Source organism: Emys orbicularis, chromosome 3 (assembly GCF_028017835.1).
Source record: "Emys orbicularis isolate rEmyOrb1 chromosome 3, rEmyOrb1.hap1, whole genome shotgun sequence".
NCBI lineage: Eukaryota > Metazoa > Chordata > Testudines > Emydidae > Emys > Emys orbicularis.
Genome location: NC_088685.1, coordinates 47,259,343 through 47,276,372, shown reverse-complemented (window position 1 = coordinate 47,276,372; position 17,030 = coordinate 47,259,343). Strand labels below are relative to the sequence as shown.

General features: G+C 38.8%; 2 protein-coding genes across 5 annotated transcripts in view; one reads left to right on the top strand and one right to left on the bottom strand.

Annotated features, from left to right (window-relative positions):
- Positions 1-17,030, bottom strand: part of MCPH1 (microcephalin 1) — a 249,499-nt gene that overhangs the window by 63,259 nt on the left and 169,210 nt on the right. The gene's annotated exons all lie outside the window — the stretch shown is intronic.
- ANGPT2 (angiopoietin 2) overlaps positions 1-17,030 on the top strand; it is a 70,200-nt gene that overhangs the window by 1,492 nt on the left and 51,678 nt on the right. The gene's annotated exons all lie outside the window — the stretch shown is intronic.

Here is a 17,030-nt window from a genome sequence, read left to right as displayed (position 1 = left end):
AGTAGAAAATAGCTCATTACTAGTCCAGTATGTTAGTGACTTTCTTAAATATAAACAAACTTTTTTCTTTATTTTAACATGTGTAATGAATTATCATTATAAAATATTATTTTCTCATTAGGATTCACTTCCTCCCAGCAGGTACACAGATACACAGTATGATGTATCCTGTGAAACCAGCTAAGTGTATTTGCATGTGTAAAACACAACAGCCATATTTTCAAGATATAAAGCAATGTGTACTTTCATATATGAAAGTTGGCCTTGGACTCTGTCCATAATTTGGAAACTTGGATGATTCTATGCAGGCCCCTAAATCACAAGCCTTCTTTTAGGGGTTTAAGGTGCTTAATATTTTAGGCATCCCAGTTTGCAAATTACATCTTAAATATCTAGCCATTAACTACTCTTTTGCTTTAACTTCCTATTTCATAAGAAAAAATATTTCCCTCCGTACATTCATATTTATTAATTTAGCAATATTTCCCATTGCAGTGTTAAAGACCAAAAGTAACAGATGTGCAATGCAAGATAAAAATATACAAAGTAAAACAGTCTAATCTATTCAGTTGATAAGCCATTTCATAAAATAAATATTAAAGGCGCACAGAAGAATTCTGTGCTAAATGCCAGTTATTACAATATTGCATTTGCTTAATTAAGTGACATCAGGTAAAGCAAAAACCTGTAAGATAATTCTATCGCTCTTAGTCAAACTACTCTTTTTCCTGTCAATCTCTAAAAAAGAATAGATAAGCAAATCCAACACTGAGAATTCAAAAGGTAGGTTTTTTTTGTTTTTTTTTTGTTTTTAAAAGAGGACATAAATTGAAGTATTTCTTTGAGTTCTGCAAATGTTTCCATAGTAGCACACTGCTGATTTAGAACTGTTTCTTTCTACATTTAGCAGCTAAACATCCTGTAGAATGACTTACTGTTTACCTTTTCATTGCTTTAACACCTGCTCTTTATGTTTTCTGTTATATCTACAAAGAGCACCTCAGAAAGTCAACTTCTGTTGAGACTCACTTTGCTAGTCCCACCTGGTCTAAGGGAATGTGAAAAGCAAACAGTAAGCCTTAAAGTGCTTAACCTACCTTACTTGCTGTTTTTTCATTCTATCACATACCATACTACATGCTACTTCATTAATATTTCAGATTATTAATGAAAACTCTAATGATCAATTAGTATTTTAAATCATATCAAAAGTTTAATAGAACACGGACAGAAAATTGTAACAAATTCACTGCAATTTCTTCTTCTTTAGCAATTACATTGAACTTGAGAAAGGTATTAAGTCTTTTGTTCTTCTAAAAAATTATTTATTCAGGAAAGCATAGTTGAGACATGTCATCTTTTTATTTCTGAAGTGAAATTAAAATGATCTCAAATTGTCTCACAAGCGTCTAACGTAAATTAACTTTACAGGCTTTGTTCCAAGTGTATTGCACATCCTAAAACAATTTCACATTTCCCCCTTTAATACATTAACCAAAGGAAATGTTATGTTTCTGAATGAACACTGGACTGTATGAATGGAACAGCCTGGGAAACGTACACTGTATCTGGTTAACAGACAAACACAATGGGAAGACAATTAGTTGCACAGGACTGTTTTTGCTTTTGTGTAAAAAAGAGGAGAATTTGGCCTATAATTGCCACACATTGTGTCTTATTTCATGATACCATATTCTTTGCTGAGAACCATGCTAATAACGGATGTTATCACTGTAAATACATCTTAACCATTTTAAGTGATTTATAAACAGAGATACCTTTCTGATAACTGATGTTGATCATTAAATTAGAAGGAAACTGTGAATAAGGAATCAGATACCATCAAGCATCTAGCAATAGCCAAAAACTGGTGCTACAGTGGAAGGCAAAAAAGCCATAATGCACCCAACGCAACTATGCAATACTACACATTAATGGTATGTCTACACAGCAAAGAAAAACCAGCAACTGGCCCGTGCTAGCTGACTTGGGTTCACAGGGTTCGGGCTGCAAGGCTGTTTCATTACTGTGTAGACTTCTGGGTTCAGGCTGGAGCCTCGACTCGAGGACCCAGAGCAATTGGTCCTAGAGCAATGAAACAGCCCCACAGCCTGAGCCCTGTGAGCCAGAGCTGGCTGGCAAGGGCCAGCCACAGGTTTTTCTTTGCTGTATAGACATACCCAAAGGGAGCGATCCTTCTGGACATCCCCCATCCCAAAGGATCAGTTTACCTATTGTAATATGGCATTTGTTTATCCTATTTGTTTTGAAATGGGTGCGTGGGGAGCCAAATAACCATGTGTACATTTCAACTTTAAACCAGTTCAGGGGAAGAAGGTGGGGACAATTAAGATACACCACTAAAGTTTTAAATGTCCAGGCTTATGCAGTAGTTACTATTCCTATTATGGAATTAGTCAGTTAATGTTTTGTATTTTGCAGTATCCAACAGATGATTCTGACTCTCAAATCTAAGGACTACATTCCTTTCCTAAGTAACCCATCTGTTTTCACTTACACGTTTCCATCTACCAGTTACATATTTGTTAAGCAGAAGAGTACTGGCAGGACACAAAAAGAAAATACCTTTTCCCCCCCAGTTTGAGACATCAGCAGTGTATGTTTTGGGGCAAATTTTCCAAGCAACGATGCAATTTATTAATGTAAGTCATGTAGATAAATCCCAGAAAAATGTTTTTAATTTGCATTCCCCCACAAGCTTAAAGCAAAGGCTAATGTCATTATTCTACAATTGCAAAATTCCAATTTTCAAGATGAAACAAGAATGAAACTGTACGGCAAGATGAAACCAGCCAAACAGTAGCAGAATGTTTCTTGTGCAATTCTACAATTCAAAAATGAGACTGAGGATTTACCATCTGGCTCATGTTGTGCATCAACTAGTATCGCAATTTAGGCATATGGATAGTTGGAGCAGCAGGTGGGGGCTTTCCCAATTCATTCCCAACTGACATTTTTTCGGTTAAACTGCCCTTCTTCTTTCAAGTGCACATGTAGTAGCCAACCCTGGAGATGACTGAGCAGACAGTTTCCAGGACTAATGTCTCACTAAGATGCCTGCTTGCATACCCACTTCACACATTCCATCCCGAGCCTGCCCTTGGAGTCTGAGCGCATAATCTCCATAAAGTTCCCATAGCCTTACATGCAGAGACCTTTAAAAACTGGGTTTCTTTTTCAAAAGTACAATTATCTTACCACTGGTCCTCCTTTTGCATTTGTTTTTTAAAACATGTATGCAACTATGCAACAGACGCATTAGTATCTATTTCTTTATAAAACTTACAGAGCAAAATAATCAGCAGCACTCATGTGATTACTACTTACACTGAAAACTCCTTTGCCCCAACTATAAACAAGTACTTTGTCAGCATTGAGCTCTGTATAAGACAGACAATGGGGTCCATTCACAATCCACAATTCTAAACATTAATACTCTCAAGAGCTATACATATTATATATTATTTAGTATTACAGTATTTGGGGTTTTGAAAAGTTCACTGCATTTTTCCTTATTTGATTCACAACCACTCCTCACAGTAAATCATCACTGCTCAGTGAAGAGCGCAGAATACATGCATTTTATTTGACAAGTTTTACCACACCTTTTATACAACAGCCTCATGCCACATTTATTGCTTTATTTTTTAATAGCTTTGGCTGAAAGCCAGTATAGGGTGCAATGAAATGCTACTTTCTGCATCATAGTCACATTATAGAATTGGACATATACAAGGAGATAATGTGATTTAGAAGATACAGTCTCTGGATTAGTGTCAGGGTCTGCAACATTGGTGAATAACTTAACCTCTAGAGAAGGGATCATGAGAGTAACACACCGCATAGCCCCATCAGCTCAAATAAAATCTGAATCAGCACCAAAGCTGTCAGATCAGCCCCTTCTGGCTGAGCGGGAAAAAAAAAAAAAAAAAAGAATTGAGGGAAAGAGAGAAAACCCTTCACAGGAGGAGCTAATTTGTCAACATTGCTAATTAAATTATTGTGGCTGGCATTGCTGCTTCACCCTGGCCTGGCATGCTAGAGCAGCAGAACAATTCCAAAACCATAGGTTTGAGGGAAGGGAAAGAAGATCGACAAAATGGGGAATGGAGTGTGTCCTATGCTTGTGTTAGGTGCCTGGTGGGATACCTGGTGACTAGGGATTCCTGGGTGACTTTGCAATACAAATGCATCAGATGACACCTGTAAGTCCCTCATGATAATTAATTAATACCGGAAATAAAAAGTGAATAAAAGCAGCACCAGAGAATTTGACAGAAAATGTCACAAAAAAGCTACAAAGTGTAATCATGTCAAATGAAATTTTGCTTTTTAAAAGTCTGTTTTAATCCCTAAAACCATCTGCTTTAGCAGTATGGAAACTATACTGTTAAATTTTACAGTAGAATGATTTAAGCTGATGCTCCTTCCTGCCAAATTGCTTGTCAATTGGGAAAATTATTGATCAATTTGGCTTTCTTTTTAATAGACTTATCTCACCCTGTGAAGGTATTTCCAGAGTACAAGAGAAAATAATCACGTGTGCTCTTTAAGACAGGATGGAATGCTCTATTTGGTGCATCTCAAGTGCCTTACACTCCAAATAAACCACACAGTGTTCAAGAGCACTTCAGATTACAAAATCCAGATCCATATTTTGTATCGAGATTCCACACCTAAATGGTTCTGCAAACACTCACAGTGTCAGTATTCAAATTGCCCAAGAAAACATGTCATATGCCATTGACTCCCTTCTTTAACAGCTTGCTTTCTGCAATTTCACCACATCACACCATAAACATATTACTCCAAATGCTTTTTGTCTTCATCTGCCTGTATAGCATGGCTAAGCTCCAAATTAGGATACTGACAACAGATTTGAGTCAAACTGCATCCAGCAACTAGCATGGACAGGAATTAGTCTAGAGTTCTCTGACAGTGAATAGACTCCCCCGCCCCCATAGAATTTATAGAATGTTGATTCTAGTATACTACTTAGGAATTATTATGTATTGATATGGGAAGTCTATGAGGCTACAGGAGCTCTGTCTCGACACTGCTCCAAAAAGCCTCCAAATGTTTGTTAGCTTATTCCAAGGACTTCCAGCCCTACTGGGGCTATAACCAAGACTCCCTATCCTCAGTCATCTTCCTCTTCCCCAAAGACCTTGACTTTTTCTTACTTGCGCTCTCCTTTACAAGAGGCCTGGAAATGAGATATCCCTTCCTAGATGGGTGACAGTTGAAGAATATCTAAAAGGTGCTGGTGATTCAGCAGTTGGCCTACTTCTTTCCAGACCAATGGACTTCAGAGATTCCTGCTGAAACCAAGTAATGTGAAATATCCTACTGTGACACCATCCCTTGATACCCTAGTGAAAATCATACCTTACAGTTGTAGGTTTCATATCATGTGCAGCTTGAGTACTGAACAGAATTAGAGATTATAGAGTACCCTTCACTCACATCATCTCAACTATGTATTGTTGACTTTATAACACAAATGAAATTTTACAATGTCCTGCTGAACAGCAAAGGCAGCCTTATTCATCTGAAATTTCCTAGAAAGGAAAGCCTGTAGAACACATTGCAACAGCTGTCTCTAGTGCAACAACAGGAATTCTTGAACAGGCGTATCTATTTATTTATTATTTATATTTTTAGACTTTGAAGCATCTAATGTTAGCCCACTCATTGGGATAATGAAAACTGACAAGTATACTAAAAAAGCACAAAATGAAACTTTCATGACCTGGATAATTAAATTTGAGCCCAAAGTTAGCATATAAAACATGATGTCTCAATCATCTTCATTGTCCACTTACCAATACCAGAATAAACAATTTTATATGTATTTTCTGTAATTTGTAAATTTATTTGGCTTTTTAGGACTATATGCTAGAACTTTTAGGAGAAGATGAAAATGTCAATTCTTTGGAGTAGGAAAAAGTGTTGCTTTTTATAATGAGGATTAGTACCTTCAAATCCCTAGCTTAAAATGGCTGAAAACAAAAACAAACCAGCCCAAAACAGAGATGTGAAAGCCATCACTTAAATAATTTCCAGAGTTTTATCTTCCATCTCAAGAACCATCCAGGTTAGTGGTTGAGGTTACAATTCCTCAGGAATCAGTTGCTTGAGAGAGTTTACTGATATATTGTGCTCAGGCTAAAGAATAATGGGGGAACATATTCCCCATAGATGTTTTACTTTCAACAGCAACATTCTGTTAATTGAGATCAATTGTTTGGTAAAGAACCATTTTTTCTCCCACTTCATTTCAGTCACAACAAGGACTGGTCATCTTCTGGACACTTAGTTCAAACTTGTTCAGTTTTGTAATCAAATACAGTATAAAGCATCCTCTTAAGTGGCACTAATCAGTCAAGTAACAGTAACCTCTATTTCTTGCTTTTTTTAAATATAAACCAACACACAATGTGGCACAATTGGCAATATCTGTCCTGGAAGAAATCAGTGCTAGAATGCCAAGAATGCACAGGTCAAGACTGAGATGCATTGGCATAGCTGTGCAGTACATTTTTTACATTTTCCTACATTGTATCAGTGGGTAACCTGTGCAATCAGTCTCAGTTTAATGTGCAAGAAAACTTCCCCAATGCAGCTTCATGAGTTTAAAGAAACAATTCCCTTGTTGGTTTCTGCTTGATCCCTTCAGAAATGTAAGCTAATTAAATACATCTACAAGGCCTTTCCTAAAATAGAGCAAGTCAAACTCAGCTCTAGGTAAACCCCAGACTCGCCTCCTTAGACCCAATTTGCACAGCTGGATAAAGCAGGCAAAAGGTCACAGAGTTTTAGATGAACAGTCAATGACAATATACCCAAACTTAAGACATATATATCTGAATGAAAGTGACACAGATGACTTCAATGGAGCTTGCTTGCATGAGGGCTGACTTTGGCCCACAGTATCTATCCCTGCATTTTCACTTCTGTTTCACACACCTCCTCAGCCTCCATCCTGTCCATCCTCAACTTTTATTTTATAATCAGATACAAATAAAAGGATATCATCATGACTCTCTCTTGAGCCTTTAACAACCAAGCTTTTTGAAAGATTCTCTACACAAAATGAAACATGGTACAAATTCCAAAAGGACATCTAAGGTTAATAATGAGATACTTAGAAGGGCATGTCATCCACAACACAATATAAACAATGTGGCCTCATTTGAAAGTACTAACCATTGCACATATAAGGATTATGAGACCATTAAACAGCAAAAGATGTAAAAATACTACTGGTTGCCGAACAAGGGGACAAAGCTTAAGACTGTGCTTCAACAAGGGTCTTGTTACTAGATTGCTGCATTTTTCTTTTGAAGCTTTTAAAAAAAAATTAATATCCCAGGAAGACAATAGAATAGTACATTAGAGCAGTGGGTCCCAAGCACTGTCATATTGTAGAGCAACTGTTAATAGTGAAGCCATCTCATGAAGCACCTCCATTTTCATCCATCCAATCACACTGATATGCACAAATCACAAAGGCCACTCCACCTTCCTCCAGCACACGAGAGAGCACTCTTTCTCAGTTCCCCATCCAATCCATTTCCTTTCATATAAAATTAATTCTCCATCCTCCTTTCACTTAACAATAATTTTTCCAAATGAATTTCCCCACCAACTTTGCAATCAATTCTCACCAGCCTCAAGCAAATAAAAAAATAATCCCTTCCTTCCGCCAGTTTTTAAAATCAGTTCTCAGCCCTCTTCCCTGCAATTCATAACCCCTGCAGACTCTTTGGCCTCCTTCCACATGCAGCCACTTACATGGCCTGTTCATGTCCCGTTCTTTTCTAGTGCTTGGGCCCCTTTATTTCCTCCTCTAACTCTTTCTGGGCCCAGCTTCCCAGCCCAGCCTCCCTCTTCCCCACTTCCCCTGTTATTCAGGACTCCCAACCCAGGCTCCTTTCTCATAGACTCATAGACTTTAAGGTCAGAAGGGACCAATATGGTCATCTAGTCTGATATCCCGCATGATGCAGGCCACAAAAGCTGACCCACCCACAACAGAATATTCCAGCCTGCGACCCCTGCCCTATGCTGCGGAGGAAGGCGAAAAACCTCCAGGGCCTCTGCCAATCTACCCTGGAGGAAAATTCCTTCCCGACCCCAAATATGGCGATCAGCAGAACCCCGAGCATACAGGCAAGATTCTACAGCCGGACCCTCATTTTTCCCGCGATGGCACGTTAATGCCTAATTGACTAAAATCACGTTATCCCATCAGTCCCTACTATTTAAACTCCCTTACCTCTCCATCCCTCTTCTTCTGGGTCCTCAGCCTAGTCCCTTCTTTCCTCTCCAGGCCAATTTACCCTAAAGCAAGGGTTCTCATAACAATTTTTTGGTGGCCTCAGAGTGCGGCCACCAACCCCTGCTGGTGGCCGCTCTGACAATTTTTCCAAGCCCAAACCCTGCCGCCCCAGGCTGAAGCCCAGAGCTGGAGCCCAGGACTGAAGCCCACTGAGCACCACACACTGACCCCATGTGTCTGCAGAGGCACCGCTCAGAGCCCCCAGGAGGCTGTGTGGTGCAAGGCGCTGATCTGCTGATGGTGCCAGCAAACACCAAGGCAGCCAGGAGCAACAACTGGGCATTGCAGAGAGGGAGGGGCCACTACTTTCTTTCCCTCCCCACATATCTCTGCCCAGGAGGCTGTCTTTGCCACAGAAAAATCCCCTGGTGGCTGCATGCGGCCATGATGGTCACATTTGAGAAATGCTGCCCTAAAGAATTGATGACCTGGGTCCTCTGGTGACCTCCTCCAGCAATGGCACTCTCTTTGGCAGTGTCTCCCACCCGAGGATGTTTTTTGAGGGAACACTACTTCCTGCAGTCTCTCTCCTCAGTGAAGATTGTTCCCAATGACTCCCCCAGGGCCCCAGATCTTGGCAGCAGCTCCCGCAGGTGGCGGCAGCTTCATCCCATGGTAGCTCCTGTCCTGATAGTTGCCTCTTCATTTCTCAGTATATGTGGTGGGAGCTTCCCTTGGCCTGCTGCCAGTGGCAATGGCTTCCACTTTATCCAGAGAGTGGCTGCTCTTGATTCTGGGAAGTGTGGAGGAGGCAGCTTCATTTACAGAGTAGTGGCAGATCTGGCTCCTGGCTTTCAGGAGTCCTCGCTGGAGTTGTATACAAGAGGCAACACTATTATATGACCGCCCTGCTTTCTGTGGACCATCAGTGATCCAGAGATCAAAGTTTGGAAGGAAGACACTGAAGATGACAAATGCAGGGGTTTTGTGTGGGTGCCTTTTTAACAAAATAAATAAGGACAATCAACTCGAAAGCAGCAGCCTATTGAGGTGGGAAGTCTTTTTAATTAAGGTGATAACATTTATAAATAATTTCCATCGAGCGTCAATGTTAAACACAGAACTAGGCAGTACTCCCATCATTAGCATTTGCAGTGTCGTGTTTTAAGAGGTATTACATGTCACCTATAGGAGGACTTTAATCTTCTTCCAGATATTTGAATTTCTTAGTTCTTAGGCAGATAGCATTCTAGCTGTTTTTCAGGTTGGAATACTTTGAAAGCTCCTACTGTGCAGAGGGAACAATAAAAGGAAAGGAGTAAAAAAACCCCACCACTTGGCAAACAAACATATTAAGTTGCAAAGTATTCAGCTTGTGTACTTTGTAGTAGGGTGGTCTTACAAGATCCTTCCCCGATAAATTTTTCTGAAAGACCTACTATTTAGTGCAATCTGGTCCACTTAAAGGTCAAACATTTTCTCTTCAGAAGTACTATTAGGAGCCTCAGGGATGTCATCTCTGACAGGTTTGTTTTAGTACTATCCAGAGAGGTTAACTCCATATGGGGCAGGTAAATCCTTCCCACCTTTCCTTCTGTTTGGTGGTGAAATTTTAACAAGAGGCTCCCAGGACCCGCTAAAAAACATCAACAAGGGAAACAACCTAGAGAGAGTTACTACAATCTGTAAAGAAAAATCTCTGCAATTAATAACTTGAAAAAAAAAATTGACACTGGGAGGAACATTACAATGTATATTGTTAGCAATAAAATGTAATCCACTAAAAGTCAACATCAGCAAACGACAGTGTATGCACTGGTTGAAAATACTACACGTTCAAAACCATGCCTGTCTTCATCTTAAAAAAAGTAAGTGGCTGATTTTCACAGGAAGTTTCTTCAGAAAGAGGAGGTTTATTTTATAAAATGTTATTGACTTAGAGTCAAAAGTGTTCCAGAGTTTAATGAATATTGTGAATGTTTTCAGTGCTTCCTCTCTGTAAGTCTGGAAAATGCCAATAATTCTGCATCTAACGGGTTCACACTAAAAGGTACGCTAAGAACACACTCTTGAAATGAGACACACCCAAATTTTATAACCAACAAGAGGGACTAATTGTGTTCTCCAGCTTCCTAACTCATTTGATCTCTGAACTCCAAATCATTCTTTCTTCTGGTGTGGGTGCAAAGTAAGATTACTGCTTCCCTGAAAAGCACTACTGTAGAATATTAGAGGAAATTGTGAATGCCTAGCATTTCCACTACTAGCACATTTTGAAAGAAGGTTTTTACTTTTTACCTCCTAAAATAATTCAGTTATAATAGGTCAACCCATGTCATGAGACATTTGTAAAACAGGGTATCTTCTCAAAGGAGAAGTTTATAACAGATGTGGATGTGGGAACTAAAGTACAATAAAAAGGTAATGAGAGAGCTTAATCCCAAGTAGCTCCACTAACTTCCTAAAAACTTCATGATTTTAGTAAATTAGTTGGACAATGCCTGTATGCATACAGACCCCTGAGCATCCCCGGTGATAAGTACCCCTAATGAAGCAAGCCACCTATAGTCTATTTGTTCTATCCAGTTCACTGTCCTGCTGAAAACAGACTAAGCAAGTAGCAAAGGATTACTTCACATCTTGAATACTGGCAGTTTATTCAGACCGTATGCTCTTCAGGGCAGGAACACGTCCTTATACCTGTCTGCAAAAGGTCCAAGCTCATTGTTGGTGCTGTACAAATATTACTAATACTGACAAGGCAAAGGTGTTAGATACCCCACATCCTCTCCTGAAAAGTTAGAATATTTAATGAACGTTTGGCCTGACACAAATCTTGAATAAAAAATTAAGTAACGTGTGGCAAAGTTACTTATATACTTTGTAAACGAGGAGTCCTAACTCTAAATAGCTTAAAGTGGTGTGGATGAACCCATTCATTATGTTCACACAAGACTTTTTATACACATTCCAGTGAATAGCAGGAGCACCACTGACTCACTGTCTTCCTGGCTTCATTGCTACTGAACTTCGGCAAAATGCCATTAATGACTCAGACATTTATTTATTTATTTGTCCTTTATTTTTAGACTAATGGGAACTTTATGAATTCCTTCCCTGCCTTCTAAGAGCAAATGCCACTTAGCTTTGATCCTGAAAAACAGTGTTTTAGAATAAAAGCTCAGGTAATTTCATCTATTTCTGATTATATAATAGGTTGTGGGGTTTTTTTGCTTTTATTCATATATTTACACATTGGGTTTTATACAGAAAGTGATTTAAACTATTACAATGTTTTCTAGCATGCACGTATTTGCCAAGAATATTTAAAGAAATCCCAAGCATAGAAATTAAAATAGATATGAGTCTATTTTCATTTACAGTCTAGCGCATACTAAAGAAAAAATATACATCCACCCCAATGTTAAGTATCTTCAAGGATATAAAATACCTTCATTCTCTTTTAAATGGCAAACTATTTAGGAAAAAAATATGATTTGCATATGTGAGATTACAAATTGCAATATTTGGAATTGTGAAGAGCTTTTGGATATCTTGAGACCTGAAAATCCCTCTCTACCTAATGTGTACTCTTGTGCTTTTTCACAATAGTCATTTGGGTCATAATATTTGCAGTTAGCTCAAAATATGTAAGGGAAAATATTCATATCATGCTGCAAAATCTTTTAGTATTGAGAAGTTCCACATAAACCACTGTGCTTTCAGATGAAACTATATCTCTTGAGATGGTCATTCTTTATAAATGCTTGTGAAGACAATGGAGGTATTTATATTCATTAGGTTTCATGTCATTAATGGGAGATTTGATTTTCATCTTTATCTGAACAGTTTATTTCCCTGAAGGGGACATCAGGGATGTCATTTGCTTTTATATGCTTATTTACTATTCTAAACACTATTACTTAAACTCTTAGCATTTTATTATAAAATTGTATTGTGAACGTTTTCCAATATGTCCCAATGCACGTCCAGATATTATTAATTTATGTTTTTACTTTCACTTTTTTTTTTTGGACAACAGAAAAGAGAGATGAGAGAAAAGCTTAGCAGGAGGCTTGGCCTGGCACAAATACACTCAGTAGGGCATGTAAAGAACGAATACTGTAGGCTTCTCAAGCATTTCCACATGCATTCTCAAGAGGATTATTTTTCCCTTGTGAAACAGAAGTCTAAAGGGACTTCCTGCCCTAAGCATCAACAGCAACAAACCAGTTTTAAATTGACAACACTGCAAACAATTTTAAACTGACTTTCTTCCAGCCTGAAATCATGTGCTTGTTTTATAGTCTATTCATTTTTCTTCAAGTTACAGGACACTAAATTCCTCTTTCCGTTTTGGCTTTTAGTAAAATGGAACAAGATTTATTTTATTTTTCTGATACTGTTGCAACAAAACCTCATGTTACATACTTTTAATTGGGAATTTTTATACAAAGAGAACTTGGATCACAAACAGGCAAATGAAGCTAGCTTTTTTCTTTTTAAGCATGAAGATAATACTTTAACATTTTGTTTCCTTAGGTCCAGTAATATAAATGGAACATGAAAGTGCTAGCAATATTTTCAATTTATGCTTCCATTTTAGTTAATAGTAACATTGACAGAAAGTGAAAACAGATATGGAGGTAAAGAAAACTAGAATGTTTGAAAAATAGAAATCTTAACAGTGTTTAGCCTTCATATTACTGAGAAGTTACAGCCATGCAGAGACGAATGTGAGCAAATGAATGCAGAGTATGGTGAGACCAATTAGTATCATTTTTCATTCCTTCTATATTACAGTATACATGATAGCTAAATCTGAGTTCAGGAACCCCACTGTCAAAGACTGGCTTAAGATTTCTCAAATTTGATAATTCAGGAAAAATGTTTCTGTACCTGTAAGAATGATGAAAACTTGTATGCTCATATGTTTAACCAAACTATACTTTTTCCTTTGTATAAAGACTGGAATATATTTCACTGTTATACATGTTCATTGACATACAGGAAATCTCACCTTAAGCAACACTTAGTGTAGCTTTTAATTTCGAATAAAAACATAAAATGTAATATTTAATCTCTTAGCTTTAAATTTAAAAACATAGTCATTTAAATTATGTAGATTTCAGAGACTTGTATTTTAAGTCTATATACACTATGATCTCCAGGCTGAGCAAGAATGCACCTGTGGGTTAGCACTCCCAAGAGTTCCACCAGGGCCACCTGAACTAATTCCCACTGCCGCATCTATACATTTGGGGGAAGTGCTTTAAAAGATGTTCCAGGTTGTGGGCCAGATGCTACCTCATGTGACTCAGTCAGCCAGTGAGAAACTGAATGGGGCCATACAGCAGACACTCTGAAACAGGCAAGAAAGTGAGACCAAGGCCCAATTGTGCTAGAGGTATACTTATTTTTATTTTATTTTTTTAAGAGAGTACTGTGACTCTTTCAATCTCTTTCATTTTGTCCAATAAAGTCTAGAGAATTAGAAACAACAGGAAGCTTAGACAACGTAGTGAATACAGTATAGAGAAACAAAGCAATTATACATATTTTCCTAACTAAAAATTATGCAGACCTTGTTTTACTTTAATTTTTTCCCCTCAGATTTTTTCTCACAATCAATTTAGGAGACTAATTGCACAAAATAATTGCTATGTTCCATAATGTATGCAGTGTTGTTGTAGCCATGTTGGTCTCAGGATATTATTGAGACAAGGTGGTTGAGGTAAAATCTTTTACTGGACCAACTTCTGTTGGTGAAAGAGACACCAACCTTACCACCATGGATGTCATACACCAACATCACTCAATGATGGCATCGCTGCCTGCGTCATATATTTACCAGATAATGGACAACCCTGAGATATCTAGCCCAATCACATGGTCAAACTCATCCATTTCATCCTCACACATAATTTTACATTCAAGAACAAAACACTTTGTCCAAACTATGAGGACAGCCATGGATACAAGGATGGCTACCCAGTATGGCATCCACTTCATGGGCCACCTTGAAGAAGAATTTCTGGTTGAATGCACCATGAAACCAATGATATACTTGAACTACATCGATGATATTTCATTCTCTGGAGGGATAACCTAAACTCCCTCACAGGATTTCCACCACAACTTCAACAACCCTGCCACCCATCCATCAAACTCTCTGTAGAACACGCCCGTACTAACATCCACTTCTTGGGCACCACAATCAGCTTCAACAATGGAACCCTACAGACAACTATATACAAGAAACCCATGGATCTATCTTCACAGATCCAGTGACCATGTCAAACACCAAGAAATCTGTTATCTACAGCCAGAAACTAAGGTACCACAGGAAGTCCAGGATATATACCTTACACACTTAAAACCACTTTCACGAAATAAGGACACTCCAGAGAAACAGACTGCATCATGAAACAGGCCATCCCAAACACCCTGAAAGAGCCTGCTTCAATACAAAAATATAGCCCCCTCTGAGCACACACCACTAGTTGTCACCTACCACCCCGCACTGGGATATGGGGTATCAAACAATTACAACCCATACACATGGGGAACACATCCTGAAAGAAATCTTTCCTGAACCCCATCAAAGCAGTACTGACCCGATCATAAAATATGCAAACCCTGTAGACACCATTTCCACTGCTACTATGATCAACGCTCCCCACAACACACCTTTCACAGTCCATGGGTCCTACACATGCCTATCACAACATGTGCTGTACCTCATCCAGTGCATTAAATGCCCCAATAACAACTATGTGAATGAAACCAGACAATCACTAAGCTCTTGAATGAACTCGCACAGAAAAATAAATATACCTGTGGGTGAACACCTTTCACAAAGCAATCATTCTATATCTGACCACTCAATCCTCGTTCTCAAAGGAAACCTGCACAACACCCTCAAAAGACAAGCCTTGAGCTTTAATTCATAACTTTGCTAGATACTAAAAATCATGGACTGAATAGAGAAACTGGATTTATGTCTTATTACAACAATCTATAACCCACTTAATTCACCCCCAGCTTCCCCCCCCCCTTCCCCATCTATGACTGGAGAGCAATTAATGGGCCACTTTACCATGAATGGTCCCTTGAAATATGTCAACTGTTTATGCTAAACAATCTGTTCCACCTTGTATATAGCTGTGACACTCTGAGTATGTTTCCCAGACCTGAAGAAGAGCTCTTTGTAAGTTCGAATATTAACTCACTCGTGTTCCATAATGCCAAGTAATGTTCAGTACATTACAAAAGTTTAAAATACATAATTTGTAGAGCACACTGCTGAATATAATCAAAGTCTGAGGACAACTACGGCCAGGTCTACACTACAGATCTATATTGGTATAACTACGTCACTCACGGGGGTGAAAAATCCACATCCCTGAGCGACAGTTATACCGATCTAACCCTCTATGTAGACAGCACTATGTTGATGGGAGTGCTCCTTGGGAATGTGGATTAACTACGCCAAGGGGAGATGCTCTCCTGTTGGCAGAGTAGTGTCTTCACTAACGCACAACAGATGTGCTACTACAGCACTATATGCGAAGACAACTGTGACGGGTTGAATCACAGAAACCCCCTTGGGAACTGCCAGACCGATGTGCCAAGACTACTTCTGCCCCTGCTTTCCCTGCCAGACACGCCAGTCTGCTCCAACACAGACCCAGGGTCTGAATTACTTGCCCCAAAGCTGAAGACTTAACTGAAAGTAGCTTACAGAAGTGTTCTTGTCTTTAACACTCAGACGTCCAACTCCCAGTGGGGTCCAAACCCCAAATAAATCGGTTTTACCCTGTATAAAGCTTATACAGGGTAAACTCATAAATTGTTTGCCCTCTATACACTGATAGAGAGATATGCACAGCTGTTTGCTTCCCCCCCCCCCCCCAGGTATTAATACATACTCTGGGTCAATTAAGTAAAAAGTGATTTTATTAAATACAGAAAGTAGGATTCAAGTGGTTCCAAGTAGTAACAGACAGAACAAAGTGAATTACCAAGCAAAATAAAATAAAATACGCAAATCTAAGCCTAATACAGTAATACAACTGAGTACAGATAAAATCTCACCCTGAAAGATGTTTTCATAAGTCTCTTTCACAGACTGGATGCCTTCCTAATCAGGGCAAAATCCTTTCCCCTGGTACAGCCCTTGTTCCAGCTCAGGTGGTAGCTAGGGATTCCTCATGATGGTTGCCTCACTTTGTTCTGTTCCACCCATTTATATAGTTTTTGCATCAGGCGGGAATCCTTTGTCCCTCTCTGGGTTCCCACCCCCTCCTTCTCAATGGAAAGGCACCAGGTTAAAGATGGATTCCAGTTCAGGTGACATGATCACATGTCACTGTAAGACTTCATTACCCACAAGCCAGCACACACGTATACAGGAAGACTTGCAAATACTGTAAAACAGAGCCATCTGCAGTCAACTGTCCTGGTTGATGGGAGTCAGCAAGATTCCAAACCAACATTAATGGCCCACACTTTGCATAATTACAATAGGCCCTCAGAGTTATATTTCATATTTCTCTTGTATCTGATACAAGAGTGGTACATTTATACAAATAGGATGACCGCACTCAGTAGATTATAAGCTTTGTAATGATACCTTACAAGAGACCTTTTGCATGAAGCATATTTATATTCACACTCATTAGCATATTTTCATAAAATCATATAGAATGTGTCACAACCACTA